The sequence below is a fragment of the Diabrotica virgifera genome, chromosome 7 (assembly GCF_917563875.1).
Source record: "Diabrotica virgifera virgifera chromosome 7, PGI_DIABVI_V3a".
NCBI lineage: Eukaryota > Metazoa > Arthropoda > Insecta > Coleoptera > Chrysomelidae > Diabrotica > Diabrotica virgifera.
Genome location: NC_065449.1, coordinates 102748479 through 102753916, shown reverse-complemented (window position 1 = coordinate 102753916; position 5438 = coordinate 102748479).

Sequence of the window (5438 nt, the reverse complement as noted above, 5' to 3'; positions counted from 1 at the left end):
TAATCTATCAAATAATATTTTAGTAAGTTTTGACATAAACAGTTTATTTACAAATGTGCCATTAGATAAAACTTTAAACATAATCAAAACGAAATTAGAGAATGATGATACATTGACAACTAGGACAAAACTAAATGTATCAGCTATAATGGAGTTATTGACATTATGTACTAATAATACCTATTTTCAACTAAATAATGAATTTTATAAACAAAATTTTGGTCTAGCAATGGGCTCCTCTTTATCTCCATTATTGGCTAATATATTTATGGAGGATTTCGAAACTAATATCATTTCTAAACAAAATTTAAAACCCACTGTATGGTGGAGATATGTAGATGATGTGTTTTCAATATGGCCTCATAGATCAGAATTGTTGGATACATTCCTGAATATTATAAACGATCAAGAAGAGACAATAAAATTTACAATGGAAAAGGAATATAATAACACCCTGCCTTTCCTCGATGTTTTAGTCTTAAAGAAGGATACTGGATATGAGACTCAAGTGTATAGAAAACCAACACATACCAACAGATATCTCAATTACAAATCAAATCACAACATCAACGTTAAAAAGGGAATCATAAAATCCTTATATGATAGAGCCAAAATTACTTGTTCTAACGAAAATTCCTTTTTAGAAGAAAAACAATTCTTAACATCTGTTTTATTAAAAAATGATTATCCTTTATCGTTTATAAATAAGGAATTGTCAAGATTGGATCGAATGGAACAGAACAACATAGAACGGGATCCTACAACATTCACAAGAAATAATACGAGGAAAATATCAATACCATACATAAAAGGACTATCCGAGAAACTTAAAACAATAGGAAATAAATTTAACATTACAACAACATTCAAAACAACCAACACATTGAGATCTATTCTATCTAAAACTAAACCTAACAATGAACAAGAAAGGACAAAGAATTGTATTTATAAAATACCTTGTGAATGCGAACAGTTTTATATAGGTGAAACATCAAGACCATTAAACGTTAGAATAAGTGAACATCAATCTTATATTAAAAATAGAGAATTTGATAGATCTCAAATATGTCAACACGCATGGGATAATGAACATAGAGTTCAGTGGAGAGATTCAAGTATAGTCCTGAAAGAAACAGATAGTAAAAAGAGAAAAATCAAAGAAGCGGCTCTAATTATGCTAAACGAAACCAATTGTGTCGCAAATTCCTCGGTGGAATGCAGTAGGATGTGGATACCCATACTGAAAGAGGAAGTCAATAGAAAGAAAATACCACAATTAGTAAGTCAATAGTCGAGTTAGTACATATTTTATATTTTAGTATTACTTATATACCCATGTATTATTGATATTATTTATAATTTAAACAAAATTATAGTAAAGTCAGAATTTGGTATTAATTTTGAGAGTAAATTAAATGTAAGACCAAATACTTACGATGTCGGGATAGTATCACGAGGTTTTTCCTGGTTTTCCCTCGTGATTTACTATGAGATCTCTAACGCGAGAATTTTAATGTCACCGTTGCATGTGGTTGTCTTTTTAAAGACAGATCACATGCTATGATTTTTTTTGTGACGGATATTCTTGAGTTGGGGTTGATTTCATGTAATCGAATGAACTATCTTTCAGTAAAGTCGTCCCAGGAACGCAACTCATAAATATTGGCAATATCATTTTAAAGTCTTCTACTTTAAAATGTATCATAATATGTATCTGAATTGCCGATATAAATGAGTCAAATTAAATAAATTATTAGAAGAATTTTTTTACTAAGCAACAATATTTTTGTTTATATTAATAGTATTTTGTATTTTGACAACGGCACCCGATTTGGGCGTCGAAACGTTAATAAAAATCATTTTTTAATAATATTGTGGCTTATTTCCCATTCTAAATAGTTAAAACAGTCTATATGTAGTTACAGGCAAGGTACATTTGTCATAAAATCTCCGTTTTAGATACATTGGTATATCTTTATTCTTCAAAATAAAGCTTAACTTGCCGAAAGCTACCCAAAAGACAGTTGTATGCGTTTTTTTATTTCGGCTATTTGGTTTTCTTTGCCGATTTTAATAGTATGTCCAATATAGTGGTCTACATTTTCAAGACTGACGTTGTCGACATTTACATCTACTGACGTGGCCTATATTTTCAACTTTTCGACAAAAAGTTTAGGTACCGAAATTGTTGAAAATGTTATTTTCTAATATTTTAGTACAATCTCTTTCGTGCGGTCGATATTTTCCAAGTTATGGCGGAAAATATTCACAGTTATAGCATAATTATTGAATTATCTCGTTTAATATTAGTTTTACAACAAAAATGTACCTATAAAAAATGAAAACAATTAAATTTTATACAATTTTGACCTTTTTCGTTTTTTTGGTAAAATCAATATTTAATGTAGTACGTATGCGGTAAAGGCGCGAGCGTAAGACCTGATTGATTTTATAGCAATTGTTTTTGTTCAATATCTACGCCATTTTCAACTTTTAGACAAAAATGGCCACAACTAAAATTGTTCCAAATATGATTTCCAGATATGATTTTTTTCGTGCGGTTGATATTTTCCGAGTTAAGCGGGAAAATGGTAAAAAGGGGTGGGGGGAGAATAATTTTTTAATTGAATCTTGTTTCTGAACTGCCCCAAATTTTATAATAATTCTGTCCTTTACGGGAGGTCGTTGCGTTAGCCGCCATATTGATTTTAAAGGAGATCCGTTGTTGCTTAATATATCCGCCATTTTCAACTTTTCGACAAAAATGATAGGAACTAAAATTGTTGAAAATGCAATTTCCTACAATGTCTTTTCCACAATATTTTTATGCGATCAATATTTTCCGAGTTAAGGGCGAAAATAGTGGAACTGGAGGGGAAGCATAATTATTGAATTATCTTATTTATTATTAACTTTACATAAACAAAAATAAAGAGAACTATATTTTTGAAACTTCCAATTATACACCAACCAAACTACATAAAAGGCATAAATAATAACTTATATGCATTAAGTTCACTTAATTTTAATAACTAGCGGGTTTATTGGTTGAATTTGTCTGTCGATATTTTAAGTTTCATGTCAGCTAATATATTTTTTATATTTCAACATTTTTTTTAAAGGACATCGCACACATCTTATGGAAAATATAATGTCACTCAAATTCAATAAAATTTATACGATTAGATTCGTTTTAATATAACGATCAATTCTTATCATTGCGCCAACTCTTAATTATGATTAATTACGGCGCAAATTGCAATTAAAGTTTATCGAAATCACATTTTTGGAGTCCATAAAATGTTAGTTTACAATCATTATTGCTCTGAGTGCTATTCATAACAGCTTAAATCTCGCTGGGCCTAAGCGGATTAGTGAAACTAATCCGCTGATTTATGGAGTACCGAAAATCTGGGTATTTTAAAATATTTTTTCTCTCTCTAACTTATGTACCTACCCATTTGATTTCAGATTTATTTATATCAATTTCTGCTCTTATTTTTGAAAATAGAGAGTTGGCGCAATGATAAGATTTGATCGTTAATTTAAAACGAATCTATTGGTATAAATTTTATTGAATTTGAGTGACATTATATTTTCCATAAGATGTGTGCGATGTCCTCTATGGATGTCCGATGTGGACTCTATTGGGGGATTTTCCCCATTCCCACCCTCGTAGATCCGCCACTGGCTCTCTCGAAAATTTTTAGGAAATCGTCTCTATATTTTTGTATAGGTACATTTTTGTCGTAAAACTAATACCTAATAAACGAGATAATTAAATAATTTTATGCTCTAACTGTCACTATTTTCCGCCATAACTCGGAAAATATCGACCACACAAAAAAATTGTAATAAAAGAAATTATAGAAAATCACATTTTCAACAATTTTCAACAATTAGCGGAGATATTGAGCAAAAACGGTTCTCGTTTTAAATCAAGATGGTGGCTAACACAACAGGGGAATTCAGTCGAGATTTTAAATTTACAATACTATTGACCCCGCCTAAACATACATCGCCTAAACGAAAAATAATATTTGGAGCAGCTCGTAATGCAAGGTTAGGCCTGTTATTCGTCTAACCCGACTGGACTATTATTTTTGTTTTCTGAAGATTCATTTTGAGACCTATTTAATTGAATGCTGGTTTAATTCCTTCAACGTTTGCTCCAGTTCCTTGATATCTGTACTAAATAATACAAACAAACTTCAAAAATGACTGAGTTATTTGCAAAAAACCGTCTAAAAACTTGTTTTTTTTGTTGTTGAAAAATGAACATCATGTTAGCTATGTGGCTATGTTTATGCCAAATTTCATGTCAATCCAAGCGGTTCTTTAAAATTTTGAGGTTTTGCAATATTTTAGAGCGAGTGAATGGACTACCTACAAACGAGAATTTTACAATCGATTGGACACTGATTAGTACAAAATGGTGGATTGTTTGAACATTTGCTATAGTTTTATATTTAGAAATTATCATACATTACTTTTAATTCGATTTTTAAATAATATAAATGTACAGTTACAATTAGGAATCACGTTCCCAGTATTTGCCAACTTTTAATCCTTTGAATTGTTGTATAAGCCGGAATTGATCTATTAGACTGTAATAGATACGCTAAACAAAGATCTGACAGTGGTGGCACTATTGCCTGAATAAAACATTATTGCTGATTTTTAGACAATAATTAACTCCATTAACCTCCATTAACCTAATTAACTCCATTATAATCGAATGCAACCCAATATACACATTCTGTATTACGTGTGGCTTAACTTTTACATTACTCCGGCAAATGTAATATTTTTGCAAAATTTTGGAATTTTTTTAATTCGTAGAACAATTTTAACATCTGTTTTCAATACAGATTTCAGTCAATTTCAATAATTAGGGAAGTAGTAATTCAACAGTTTAGAATTTTCCATTGAGTTTCATGGCCCGTTTGATGATTCACCACCCGGTATATCTAGGGAAAAAGCGGACAAAATGGGGTAATTAAGGTTTAAATTGGGATTTAAAAAAAATCTGTAACTTTTAAGGTTTTAAAATAAGACAAATATCATTGTTATAGTAGTAACTATTTATTAATATAATTTAAATTTAAAAAAAGTCAAAGTTTTTTTTATTACATGAAAAAACAGAAACTAATGTAAATTGCCCCATTATGCCCGTCATATAGGGTAAAATAAGGTACCAAATTTAAACCAAGAAAAGCCTATTGACAAAATTCGCATGCAAGTAATACTTCATCATCCTCATCTTCTACACTTGCACATGAATTTTTAGCCCATTTAAGGCAACTGGATCAGCTTATCCATCCTTCTGGGGAACTTGAATAAAAGTTTCCGCAGAACCAGTCAGTGTCACTATCTTCGCCTTCTGAATCTGACTCTACTTTTTTTAGTTTTATTCAATTGCGATTTCTTACTCGTCT